At 41.1% G+C, this 14,242-nt stretch overlaps 1 protein-coding gene across 3 annotated transcripts in view; it reads left to right on the top strand.

Annotated features, from left to right (window-relative positions):
• The first annotated feature begins 6,535 nt into the window (after positions 1 to 6,535).
• The window catches only part of AHCTF1 (AT-hook containing transcription factor 1), an 86,091-nt gene continuing 78,384 nt past the window's right edge, over positions 6,536 to 14,242 (top strand). The window contains exon 1 of one of the 3 annotated variants that reach the window (XM_070474413.1): positions 6,536 to 6,812. The gene's annotated coding sequence lies outside the window, so the exon portion shown is untranslated. Of the gene's footprint in view, positions 6,943 to 7,274; positions 7,378 to 14,242 lie in introns of those variants that run through there. The other 2 variants (XM_070474412.1, XM_070474414.1) reach the window with 2 other exon arrangements.

Below are 14,242 nucleotides of genomic sequence, written 5' to 3'. Positions count from 1 at the left end.
ACTTTTTAACACGCTGCTTCCTTCACATATTCAAAGAAATTCTCAGGAGAATGCTGCCTTAAACCACATGTCCGAGGAACTGACCCCACTGCATTTGTGTTGAGGCCAGTCTAGAATGGAATGCAGCTCATTCAGGGTGTTACTGGCCTGTGAGCCCCTGAGGTCTGGAGGGAATTGAGGGCTGACATGAAGTTAGGAGCTACTGTCTCAGATCTCCTCTTCTCTAGGAGGTTGATATTATGCAGGTTTCGAATGTGCAAAGGAAGGAAATGATTTTAATGAAATAAAATGAACAAAGGCACTGGGTTTTTAAGGAACTCCAACTGTCATCAAAAGACTTACTGAGATTTCATCTACATAACAAATGGTTTCCAAATCAGCTGGAATTACACCCGTCGGCCAAAGTTGTTTTTCACACATCACTTTGTCCTTTAATATTCCTGCAACGTGACTCTATCTAAGTCTTATAGTATTAGTAGGACTGAGTTTTGCTTCATAAAATCTTCATGACCTTCAAACTGAAAGACACTTGGTCTTCTTTTCTAATCTCTGAACACAGTAATTCAATAAGACAAGAATTCTTACAGTAGTTCTGGCATGTCATTCCCTACCTGATTTCCACAGTCTACCCTGTTGAAGGGAAAGCTCCTCAGACTTATTTACTAAAGATTTACCAAGTGTCTATTTTTCCAAAAGCTGCTCCATTGATGAGGTGATGTATGTGTGTCTGAGATAGAATTAAAAGATTACATAATTGATTACTGCATTAATCACTGAAAAGACTCTAAGAACCTCCTTACAACACAGAAGCATAAGTGCTGGGGGAACATAGGTAATGAGGTTGTGCCTCGTCATTCACTCTTAACCAAAGCTGTATTATAATTAATATCTGAAATTTACCCACTGTACTAAACTTTCATGTCCATAATCTGTGACAAAGGTAATAAAGAGTAGTTACCTAACTTTAAATTTAGACTCTTTAAAATAAGAGAATGCAGAATCAGAAGAACAAAAGAAATCTGAGAGATTATAGAGGGTTCATTCAAAAACACTCCAAATGTAACCCATGTCAGGCAGGCTGCTTAGTCAAGTCCAACTCTTTAAGACCCTAAGGACTGTAGCTCACCAGGCTTCTCTGTCCATGGAATTTTCCAGGCAAGAATATTGGAGTGGGTTGCCATTTCCTCCTCCAGGGGATCTTCTGGACCCAGAAGAAATGTGGGTTGGACCCACATTTCCTGCGTTGACAGGAGGATTTTGTTTTTTTCTTATTTTAACCAGGCCTTCTTTCAAAGTATCTTTCATCCAACTCCAGGAAATAAGTCTGTGACCCAACCAACTCTAGTGAATATCTGCTTGACCAAAACCAGAATATGAAACTAGAATATTCCTATGACAGACTAGTATGCTGAACTGAGCGTTCATCATAATTATCAGTAAGATGCATCAAAAAGAGTTAGGGACTTCCTTGGGGATCCAGGGTTAAGAATCTCTGCTTCCACTGTAGGGGGTGAGGGTTAGATCCCTGCTTGGGGAACTAAGATCCTGCATGCTGCACTGCATGGTGGGCAAAAAAAGAGAAAGGGTTGTGGTTCTCTTTGATTTTAAAGGAATTTTAATAAAAAATACTTCAAATTAAAAGTGATTTGCTATTTAAATATGCTGTCCTGATTTCATTGCTGAGACACAGATAATGGTCTTACCAAGATCTGTATTCCCAGTGCCTTAAGTAAAGACTAGCCCATCAAAAGCATTCGATAAGTATTTGACAGATGAACAAATAAATACATGAAGAAATGATAGGGAACTGAAACAAAATAAAACTATTCTGAAAAATATCACTTGAGAAATATGAATTCTTAAAGATGCAACTTTGGTTTCATTAAAGTTCTATATTATTTTCTTCACTAAATAAGAATTATGCAGTCTGCTAATAAATAATTCACTCCTAAACCCTAAAGATCTTTGACAGTCAAACTTATTTGCTAAACTTATTTGCAAACTTATTTGGAGAAGAATGCTCTTGGGCATGCTGAACTTTATTATGGGCATTCCACTGCTGATTTTCCACTTAGGGCATCCTAGTTGACATCTTGTTTTAGTTTTCAGGCATTTCATGGTAAAAATTAATACCATGTCACCTATGCTTTTCTTTAATCAAATCCAACAAGTCTACTAAAATTTATTAAAATGCCATACAGAGGACCCAAGAAGGAGTAAAGATAGAAAAGGAAAAAGGGGGGAAAAATCCCCATAGTTTATCATTTAAACCATGTAGAGATATCGTTACAACTAAAAATTTAAACTGCCTTGAAAACTTACCCAGCACCATGTAAACATCACAGTTAACATTGCACATGCAAATTCAATGGGATTAAAATAAACTCACAAGAAAAAATAAGGCTGAGAATCCACCTACAAAAGAGGCACACCCATTTGTTAAAATGGGCGACCTATTCCCTCAGTAGAGTATCAGACCTGACTGTTCTCATGTCCGTCACTTTCCAACACGGCAGAGTCAACTTTTAACACGGCTTCCTTAGAGGCAGGAAGCTTCAGGCAAGTGGAAGATTTGTGACTTGTGAGTAATACTTACAACACCGTTGACTAAAAGAAGCATAAAAATTACTATGTGCCCCCTATAATTTGGTATAACAATGCTCTAAGGCAGGCATGAATCTTGAGGAATTAAAGATTGAAAATGAAAAATGCAGTGATATGTAAGTACATAACCTGTAGCTCACCTAGCAGAATTTCAGGATCCATCACTAACAGTGATCTTTGTGGTTAAGAAACAGAGAAACCATAACCATGATAGTTTTAATTAAAACATTTAGTTAAAACATAAACAGAATTTAAAGTAGCTTTAAAAGAGGAAGATGTGAAAGAAAGGGAGAGGTAGAAAGGGAAACAATTTTTAAGACGAAATTAAATTTTAATATCATGTTTATGCAAATATTACTAGTGTTCATTGGAAGAAAATCTATGACTTTTGGGGGGTACCATTCATGAAAAACAATTTTTTTTTCAAGTGCACAAAGACTATATTTTAAACAAGGAAAATATTTACATTGCTTTACAACTATATATTTGATTCAATGTCTATTTTTTTAAACAAAACAAAATTCATCCCCAAATCATTTGATAAATCTGTTTCCCCCTTCCTTAGAACAAGATGTTCAACCTAGAAAATGTGTAGGGTCCTTTTTGATCAAAATATTGTATATATTTTGCTTTTTGAATGGTGAAATCAATAAGTATATAGCCATTCACTAAATAATTATTTTTGCATTTATTTAGATGCTGGTCACTATTCCATCACTGGAAATAAACAGGAAAAATGTGACTCTTCACCACCAATCTTATTGTCAATTTGAAAAATCAAGGTTGGGGTACTGCTTGCTATAACCAACAATCTCCACAATGATGAAAACAGAGCTATCAGGGCAGAGGCATTGCCACTGTCTGAGGCAGACAAGCTCCGTTTTGTTGTTGCTGCTAAAATATCATGTTGTTTTTTTTCCTATTACTTTGCAAAACAAACGAGTTCTAATTCAGAGCACTTCAATGAGGTTCTAAGTTCTCTGAGATCAGACGGCTGTCTGTTCCTACCAGGGTGCTGGATTGGTAGTGAAATAGCTCTTGAATAAAACATTCCAAATGGAAGCGTCCATACTAGTTATTACCATTTTCTAAGCCTTTTACCAAAATAACTAACAACTGATCATATAAGTAGAAAGAGAATGAAGTTTTGAGTGGGGCACATACTTCCCTCTACTCTTTGCAACAGTTGTGAAAGGAAAATAAGTAACAGCCTTTCTTTTCAGGTGAGAAAACAGGCCAAGAGAGTAAAGCAATTCCATTAAAGTCATGTTTCAAGAAAGTAGTGAAATGGATTAAAACTTGAGTTTGTCTGGTTTCAAATAACCATGTTCTTTCCACTACAGAGTGCTTCCTACAGTGAGAGGAAGCTTGGAAGCCTTGTTTATCAGTCCATTCTGTGGAACACTGATGAGACAAAATGTTCCACAAGCATAGATGGACTCATGCGACGGTCAAGTAACTTTGGGAAATGCTGAGCATATTAAAGGCAGTGAGGTATCACATAAAAGAAATGTTTAATTTTATCTTTTCCTCAAACTCATCTGACTACCAAACCCAGATTTTTGTTTACATTTTAATACTTATTAGCATCTCTTGAAACGAAAACAATTTGGCATGTGCTTTTTCCTTCAACTTTTTGGTTGAGACTCAGGGCGTGTGGGGTCTTACTTCCCTGACCAGAGCTTGAACCCCTGCCCCCTGCATCAAAAGTGTGGAGTCTTAACCAATGGGCCTCCAGGGAAGTCCTTGGCATATGATTAAATGACTGAAAAGAGAAAAGATGAATGAATGAGAGCTTTAAAGTAGAAATTCAGTTTACAAAGCAATTGAAATAAAAAAGCTAGTAGTTATGAGGGAAGCATTTGAAAAAAGTATAAGATCCAGTCTGTTTTCAGTGTAGCTGAGAGATGGGGGCATTGGGTGGATGGATGGAGTCAGAGTCAAAAGGGGAGGCAGACATAAAATAATACACACAGCATATTTTCAGTACAAGTTTTTAGTGATTAATATGGGCTGAAGTTGAGAAGATTTTGAGAGAAAAGAGTCTTAGTTGGACCATTTTCAGTGGAAGATGATGAGAAGCAGAAACGTGTTTGCAGGGAAGTGAAGCAAAGATTCTCAGGAACTACAAATAAAACAGGACAGGTAGGATTGGTCCAGATTATAGACAACCGTACAGAAACCATACCAGCATTCTGTCAGTAATTATGGAAAGAAAGACTAAAATCTGAAGGATAGTTTTAGAAACTCAGTTTGGATAAGTATGATGATTTTGAATTTTACAACTGGTAACAAATTCTTGTCTAAGGAATCCGTTGAACCTCTAAGTCATCCTTGCTCTACCAGCATTCTGGAGTTGAGAATCTGCTTCTTCAGATTACAGAGAAGTACAGCACCTATGAACTGAGTATAAAATGGTGCCAAGAAAAGGAAGTATAAAATGGAGGGCAAGACCAGGACATGAATTCCCACATCTGTTTGGAGAAGTCTATTTAAAATAGTCAAGACAATCAAAAACCTCTTTAACTTCTTCTCTGCCACAACTTAGCTAGTACCTTTTGTAAACCACTATGTTTCTGATGGCCCAGTGGATAAAGAATCCGCCTGTAATGCTGGAGACCTGTGTTCCGTTCCTGGGTGGGGAAGATCCCCTGGAGGAGGGCACCGCAACCCACTCCTGCCTGGCGGGCTGCAGTTCCTAGGGTCGCACAGAGTCGGACACGACTGAAGCGACTTACTTCGCAAACACGCCTGTTACTTTTAGAGATCGCTGTCAATAAAGAGACAAAAAATATGGGGGAAAAAGAATATTACATTTCTAAAAGACAAACTTTGACAAAAATCATATGCGAAAGGATAACAGAAAAGGATAAACTTTCCTGGTTAAAACAAAAGTGGCTTGCTAGAATCCTACCCCTATCTCCCGTTTTATTATTTTTCTTATTTATTATTATTTTCACTTTCATTATGGTTATATTCCCACATCTGTTTGAAAAGTGTGTGGTGCTGGGATTGACGTCAAAGATCCCGTGTGCTTAGTCACTATGTCGTGTCCAACTCTTCTGCGACCCCCATAGACTGTAGCGCATCCTGTAGCTCCTGTCCATAGGATTTCCCAGGCAAGAATACTGGAGGGGGTTGTCATTTCCTTCTCCAGGGGAGCTTCCCAACTCGGATCCAACCCGCCCTTCCTGCATTGGAGGCGGATTCTTTGCCACTGAGATACCAGGGAAGCCCATCAACTTCAAAGATACTAACCACAAATAAAAGAAATTCCACAATGAAACCCCAGGGTGACCAAGTATGCAACACTGGTTTGGGGTAAAATTTTGATTTAGAAGATTACACTAGATCTCGTGAGCACCTTGGCCACGAAAGCACGATGGCATATTCAAACATATAGAAGAGGGGGAAAGAAGCTTTCCCCCAAAGTCAGGCGCCCCGGCACAGAAAGTCGTAGCAGGGAGAATGAAAAACACCGAGGGCAAAGATTATCACTCGGCCGCCAGCAAGCGGAGCCAGAAGATAATGTGACAACTCTCCCGCCACGGAAGACTCCGGGAGGGATCGGGAGGCGGGCCCTACCTCGGGTACAGACTACCACTCCCAAGTCCGCCCTGGGCTCAAGGGCTGGGCAGCCAAAGAGGCTCAACGCGCAAGGCATTATGGGACTCGTAGTCTTTGTTCCCTTCAGCTCTTCGGAGGCAGGGCGCTCCTGTTTTATGTAAATACCCGGCCCTTTCAGACCCTGCTTCCTTTCCTCCCTTTCCCTCCCTCCGCCCCCCACCCCCACCCCCTCTCCCATGTTCTTTCGCGGAGAGTTTGAAATTCCCGCAGAGCAGGCGCCAGAGGCCAGAACCCTCGCGAGAACTCAGGTCTCCGCGCCGCGATCTCCTCTCTGTCTCCCACCTCCCCGCCCTTCCCCGCCCCTCCCCTCCCCTCCCCGGTGAGTGGGACTCCGTGTGCCTGCCGGGGGTAATGCGCAAAGCCGGGCCTGCGCTGCCGAAGCGGAGGAAGCAGAGGCTGAGTCGCGTGGGGGAGGACCCGGAACCGCGGCGCAGGCACCGGCTGCGTTTTACGCGCTGAGCGGTCGGCCGGTCTGCAGCCGGCGAAGGCGCTCGCTGAGTCGGGGGTGTGTGGATCTCAGCTGGCTGGGGCGGTCGCAGGCGGAGGCCCGCGAAGAGGCAAGCGGCTTCCGCGGAGCGGAGGTGAGCGCGCCCTGCCGGTGGCGGCCGTGCCTCCCGGGAGATGCTGTGACGGACTCGCGCGGGAGGAGCTCGCGCCTCGCCTCGCGCGCCCACTGGACTCTGCGGCGGCTCGGTCACCCGCCCTACTCTGGTAGGGGGAAGGGAAGCAGGGGGTTGGGCCGGGGCGGCGGAGGGTGGGTCGGCGCGGCCTGGGCCCGGAGCCGCGGCCCGGCTTCTCCCGCCGCGCCTGGCCCGCCGGGCCCTCCTCGCGCCGGGCCTAGGCCATGCTTATGGCCGTTCAGCGCGCAGCGGCGGCCGGGCTCGCGGAGCCGGCTCGAGGGAACGAAGGCGGGCGTTGGCGGGTGCGGCACGCTCCATGGCTCCGGGAGTTTGTTATATAACCTTCTTCTCTGCCGAGCGGCGGCACATGGCGGCGGAGAGGCGCCTTGGGGTCCAACCCCCGCGCCTAACGCGCCGGCAGTCGGGTCCTCACTCTGTCCGGGTGGGCCTGGACCGCGGCGCCTCTTCCCACGGTCTTCCGATGCGGTTGAGACCTTGGCGAGCTTTCCCCCTGGGCAGCCTGCTGGTACTTTGAGTCTCTGTTACGTTGATGGGTGCTCCGCATGCTGCCGGACGTGGCTATGATGAGTCTCGGGCGGAGAAGTTTGACCGGTGATTTGAAAAGTGCAGTGAATTGGTCCGATAAAGGGGATTTAAAATAACTGTACATCTTGGAGTGGGTACTAATTTGCCTTGCCTTGTGCCTCCTGGAAACTTGAGGACGATGACTTTTGCTACTCGTTGACTGTTTTGGGGGGACGTGGGGAGGTTAGTTTGTTCTCATAAGCCAGCGAGGTTCAAACTATCCGTCATTATGTTTTTTCAGATAGGCAGTTTGAGAACGTAATTGATAAAAACCTGGGTCCTTTAGAATAAAATACAGGTCTCTTGGAAATCTTAAATTCAGTTTATCCTTAAAATTAAAGAGACAGTAGATTTTAAGAACTTTCTTTAGTGCTCTTTGATTGATTGAGTCTGGGAGGAGAGAAATTAGGATAGATTTATTGATTTTGGAGGATTTGATTATGGATGACAAGCCCAGCTCAAGTTTAATGTCTTGGGGGATGCTCGTGTGTTAAAGCTCAATGGGAAGCCTGCATTCTCCCCGTACTGTAATTTTTGATTCTGATTTTTCAATAACCTAGTTCCAAAATGTCACCAATTGGCAAACAGCAATAATTATTATTTTTTAAATTTCAAAGATTGTTTACAACAGTTTGGGGATGGACATATATTTATTTTTAATTTTAAGGAATAAAGACTTGTTTCTTTCCTAACTTAAAAAAATTCCTGGAGATTTTTCACTGTTTTCTTCAGAATAGAGTTTCATTTCCCTCGCTTAGGTCATCGGTCTCAACAATAAATCTTGTCTACTGTCCACCCTCAACTCTTCACAGATGTATGCTTCAGCTATTCCAGAATCATCCCCAGTCCTGGGCCCGTTTTCTTGAGATGTGCTTTGATATTCCTTTGCTCCTGTCCTTCAGCCTGGAGTGCCATCTCTGCCTTTTCAAAGTTGCATGCGTGCTCAGTCACTTCAGCCTGTGTCCGACTCTTTGCGACCCCATAGACTGGGACCTGCCAGGTTCCTCTGTCCATGGGATTCTCTAGGCAAGAATACTGGAGTGGATTACCATTTCCTTCTCCAGGGACTCTTCCTAACCCGGGGATCGAACCCTCGTATCTTATGTCTTGTGCATTGGCACTAGCGCCATTTTCAGCTTTCAAATCCTCCTTAGCTTAAATGCCATCTTTTCTATATACTTTAGTTTCTCTGTATCCCATTTTTCTTCTTTCCTGGGATCTCACAGAGTATATATCTTAATTGCAGCATTTATTCTCATGGTTTATTATGTATCTCCTAGAATATAAACTCCTTGAGGTCAGGAAGTAGGTTATCTTTGTGCCTTTGTATTGCCCCCCCAACGCTATGTTTTAAAAGTAGTTGGTGTTTGATAATTGTTGAAGTTTGAAAGAACAACTACTAAAAGACTGGAAGTTTCTGGGTCCCTGGATAGTTTACATTTATATCATAATTTTTAATCTTTTTTAAAAAGTAAAAATGCGTACAGAATGTTTCGTATAAATGTTTGCTCAGTATATGCTGCAGTACAGTTATTGAACAACTAGTTTAGAGTTTTATTTTCTGTGGTGGAGTTCAGCAGCTTTCTAGGATGAGTGTATTTCACACAGCTGATTTTTGGTATTGTGTCAGTATCTTTCCCAGTACCTTTGCAGAGTTTGCTTCTTAATATTGAAACAATGTATATTTACTTAAAAATAAGTTAGATCCAATATTGAGTTTATTCTTTTTAATACACTTTATTTTTTAAAGCAGTTTTAAGTGGAAGGTACAGAGATTTCCAGTATTTGCTTTCCCTGCTCTAATTCATGCATAAATTTCCCCATTAGCAGCATCCCTTAGTAGACTGGAACATTTGTTACAATTGATGAACCTGTATTAACACATCATCACCCAAAGTTCCTAGTTTACCTTACTCTTCACCCTTGTGGTGTAAATTGTCTGGGTTTGGATAAATGTGTAATGGCATGTATCTACCATTCTAGTATCATTCAGAGTAGTTTTCACCACCCTAGAAATCTTCTGTGCTCCCCTGTCTTTCCTTCCCTCTCTGTTAACCCCTGGCAACCACTGATCTTTTTGTCACCATAGTTTTACCTTTTTCAGAATTGTCCTATAATTGGAATCAGGCACTGTGTAGCCTTTTCAGATTGACTTTCTTCACCTTATAATTCGAATTTAAGCTTTTTCCAAGTCTTTGCTTGATGACTCATTTCTTTTCAGCACTGCATAATATTCCGTTGTTTGGATGTACCACAATTTATCCATTCACCTTCTGAAGTCCATTTTGATTATTTCCAGGTTTTGACAATTATTAATAAAACTTAAAAATATCCATGTGCAGGGTTTTGTGTTTTATATAAGTTTTACCTAACTCCTTTGGGTAAATACCAGGGAGCATGATTGCTGGATCTTATGCTAAGAATATGTTTAGTTTTGTAAGAAACTGCCCAGTTGTCTTCTGAAGTGGCATTGTACCAATTTGCATTCCCAGCATCAGTGAATGAGAATTCCCGTTATTCCACATTCCCACCAGTGTTTGGTTGTTGTCAGTGACTGGATTTTGGTCATTCTACTAAGTATGTAGTGGTACATCGTTGTTTGAATATGCATTTTCCTAATGACATAAGATGTGGAACATCTTTTCATGTGCCTATTTGCGGTCTGTATATCTTTGTTAATGAAGTGTCTATTAATAGCTTTGGCCATTTTTTAATTGGGTTGTTTTCTCATTGGGTTTCAAGAATATTGAGTTTTTAAAAATTGATTTTGTTATTCAACATGTCAATTCTTGCCTTGCTAGTATCTTACCATCCTAATTTATGACATGTTTAGGACCTGTTGTAAGGTATTGTGACCCTCTGGAATTCATAGGAATAAGATACGATTTTTGATTTTTGGGAATTCATAGTGTTCTGGGGAAGACTGACAAATACAAATAGTGGATTTCAAAAATCATTTTTAGGATTGCTAACATAAATGTGGAAAGGAATGAGCTCAGAAATGAGATTAAATCGGAAAGGATTGATTTACCCAGACCACACTGGGAATCTAGTCCTTAAATGATGTGTGGGGCTTTGGCAGATGGAGATGGAGGAAGGAACAGCATAAACAAAAGAATGAATATGCCAGGTAATAGAAAGCTGATGAAGGAAGGGCCTTGGGGAGACAAACCTGTGAAGACAGGCTGACCCTGCCAGATTGTGGAGGACTTTGATTACCTGTGACTGAAGATGTCTGTCTTTATATGCAGTAGAGGAGTCATTGGAGGTTTTTGAGAAGGGAATGACGGTCCATCTGTGCTTTATCAAGAAAATAAACAAAATTTTTATTGACATTAGGCACAGTGTTCCTGTTCTACTTATCTAGAACTTGGAAGGAGTTGAAAGTTTGTAAAATACTTTTTAAGGGGTTGGTAATATTATGTCATCAAGGCTAGGACTCTACCTAATTTTGTACAGTACTGAACACAGCTGCTTGATGTGTGTTTTGTGAAGAGAGAGATACAGATATAGATGATATATATATAGACATAGATGTCTTTCTATAAGATGTTCTTTCTAATAAAATTTTTAGAAGTTCTCTTTAGTGTGCTTAAAATGTTAACAGTTCACACTGTAAATTCAGTATATGAAAGGTTCTGAAGCCAGAAACCAGTGTTTGCCCTGTATTTTCAAAATGTTTGTGTGCTCAGTCGTGTCTGACTCTTTCAACCCCACGGACTGTAGCCTGCCAGGCTCCTCTGTCCATGGAATTTTCCAGGCAAGAATGCTGGAGTGGGTTGTCATTTACTTTTCCAGGGAATCTTCCCAACCCAGGGATTGAACCCGTCTCCTGTATCTCCTGTGTTACAGGTTGATTCTTTACCACTGAGCTGTCATAGAAGCCCATCACAGATTCAAAGGCTCACTTCTAAATTTGGAAAACTTTTTCTTTCAGTGAACTTTTTTTTGAACTCCTTTTGTGTCAAAATTGACCACTTTGTTGTCAGGAAATGACCTTCTTTATTCCTGATAATATTTTTTGCTCTGAATTCTACTTTGGTGTTAATAAGTGGCTTCTGTTTGTTTTGTTTTGTTTTTGTTAATGTTAGCATGATACATCTTCTGTTATTTACTTTTAACCTATCTAGGCTTTTTATTTATAGCGTTAAGAACCTGGTAGCAATATGTTCCTCTTTAGGCCTTTCTGCTGTTTTGTGGTTTGTTTCCCTTGTATTATAAATATGTTATGGACTCCTGCTTTAAATAGATGATTGCCTTTTTTTTTTCCTTGACGATTGTCTTTTAGATGATTATCTTTTGTTTTCTTTTTTGATGATTGTCTTTTAAAAAAATTTAAAAATAAGGGGAAAAAGTGTTTTGACTGTTTTTGGTGGTCTGTATTTTTTTAAATAGATCCAGGTTTCTGTCTGGTAGCATTTTGCTTCTGCCTGAAAGAATTCTTTTAACATTCCTTGTGGTGTAGATCTGGTGATGATATCTTCAATGCTCCTTTGTCTGAAAAGTCTTTATTTTACCTTCATTTTTGAAAGATAGTTTCACTGGATATAAAATTCTAGGTTCACAACTTGCTTTTTTTCACAACTTAAGATCCATTACTCCACTGTCCCTTGCTTATGATGTTTCCAGTGAGACTTCTTTGAATTATCTTTGTTGCTCTGCAATGTGCTACTTTTAAGATTTTTTCTTTGTCCCCTGATTAGGATGTATCTTGGTGGAATTTCTTCATGTTTCACATGCTGGAGGTTTACTGACCTTTTTGATTTGTTGCTTTGTTCAGTTCAGTTCAGTTTCTCAGTCATGTCCCACTCTTTGTGAACCCCATGGACTGCGGCACCGCCAGGCTTCCCTGTCCATCACCAACTCCCAGAGTTTGCTCAAACTCATGTCTATTGAGTCAGTGATTCCATCCAAACATCTAGTCTTCTGTTGTCCCCTTCTCCTCCTGCCTTCAATCTTTCCCAGCATCAGGGTCTTTTCTAATGAGTCAGTTGTTTGCATCAGGTGGCCTGAGTATTGCAGCTTCAGCTTCAGCATCAGCCTTCCAGTGAATATTCAGGACTGATTTCCTTTAGGATGAACTGGTTTGATCTCGTTGCAGTCCACAGGACTCTCAGGAGTCTTTTCCAACACCACAGTTCAAAAGCATCAATTCTTTGGCGCTCAGCTTTCTTTATGGTCCAACTCTCACATCCATACATGACTACTGGAAAAAAACAGCTTTAACTAGATGGACTTTGTTGGCAAAGTAATGTCTTTGCTTTTTAATATTCTGTCTAGGTTTGTCATAGCTCTTCTTCCAAGGAGAAAGCATTCCTTCTGCAGTGATTTTGGAGCCCAAGAAAATAAAGCCTCTCACTGTTTCCATTGTTTCCCTATCCGCTTGCCATGAAGTGATGGGACTGGATGCCATGATCTTAGTTTTCTAAATGTTGAGTTTTAAGCCAACTTTTTCAGTGTCCTCTTACTTTCATCAGTAGGTTCTTTAGTTCCTTTTTGCTTTCTGCTGGAAGAGTGGTGTCATTTGCATATCTGAGGTTGTTGATATTTCTCCCAGCAATCTTGTTTCCAGCTTGTGCTTCATCCAGCCTGGCAGTTCACATGATGTACTCTGCATATGAGTTAAATAAGCAGGGTGACAGTATACAACCTTGATGTACTCCTTTCCCAGTTTGGAACCAGTCCATTGTTCCATGTCTGGTTCTAATTGTTGCATCTTGACCTGCATACAGATTTCTCAGGAGGCAGGTAAGGTGGTTTGGTATTCTCATCTCTTTAAGAATTATCCACAGTTTATTGTTATCCACACAGTCAAAGGCTGTGGCGTAGTCAATAAAGCAGAAGTAGATGTTTTTCTGAAACTCTCTTGCTTTTTCCATGATCCAGTGGATGCTGGCAGTTTGATCTCTGGGTCCTCTGGCTTTTCTAAATCCAGCTTGAACATCTGGAAGTTCATGGTTCACATACTGTTAAAGCCTGGCTTGGAGAATTTTGAACATCACTTGGCTAGTGTGTGAGATTAGCGTGATTGTGCGGTAGTTTGAACATTCTTTGGCATGGCCTTTCTTTGGGATTGGAATGAAAACTGACCTTTTCCAGTCCTGTGGCCACTGTTGAGTTTTCCAAATTTGCTGGCATATTGAGTGCAGCACTTTCACAGCATCATCTTTCAGGATTTGAAATAGCTCAACTGGAATTCCATCACCTCCACTAGCTTTGTTCGTAGTGATGCTTCCTGAGGCCCACTTGACTTCTCATTCCAAGATGTCTGGCTCTAGGTGAATGATCATACCATCGTGGTTATCTTGGTCATTAAGATCTTTTTTGTATAGTTCTTCTGTATATTCTTGCCACTTCTTAATATATTCTGCTTGTGTTAGGTCCATAATGTTTCTGTCCTTTATTTTGCCCATCTTTGCATGAAATATTCTGTTGGTATCTGATTTTCTTGAAGAAAGCTCTAGTCTTTCCCATTCTTTTGTTTTCCTCTATTTCTTTGCATTGATCACCAAAGAAGGCTTTCTTATCTCTCCTTGCTATTCTTTGGAACTCTGTATGCAGGTGGGTATAGCTTTCCTTTTCTCCTTTGTCTTTTGCATCTCTTCTTTTCTTGGCTATCTGTAAAGCCTCCTCAGACAAACATTTTGCCTTTTTGCATTATTTTTCTTGGGGATGGTCTTGATCACCACCCCCTATACGATGTCACGAACCTCCGTCCATAGTTCCTCAGGCACTCTGTCTATCAGATGTAGTCCCTTGAATCTATTTGTCACTTCCACTGTATAATTGTAAGAGGTTTGATTTAG

The sequence above is a fragment of the Odocoileus virginianus genome, chromosome 11 (assembly GCF_023699985.2).
Source record: "Odocoileus virginianus isolate 20LAN1187 ecotype Illinois chromosome 11, Ovbor_1.2, whole genome shotgun sequence".
Taxonomy (NCBI): domain Eukaryota; kingdom Metazoa; phylum Chordata; class Mammalia; order Artiodactyla; family Cervidae; genus Odocoileus; species Odocoileus virginianus.
The sequence above is the reverse complement of the archived record's forward strand: the minus strand, read 5'-3'. Positions and strand labels throughout refer to the sequence as shown.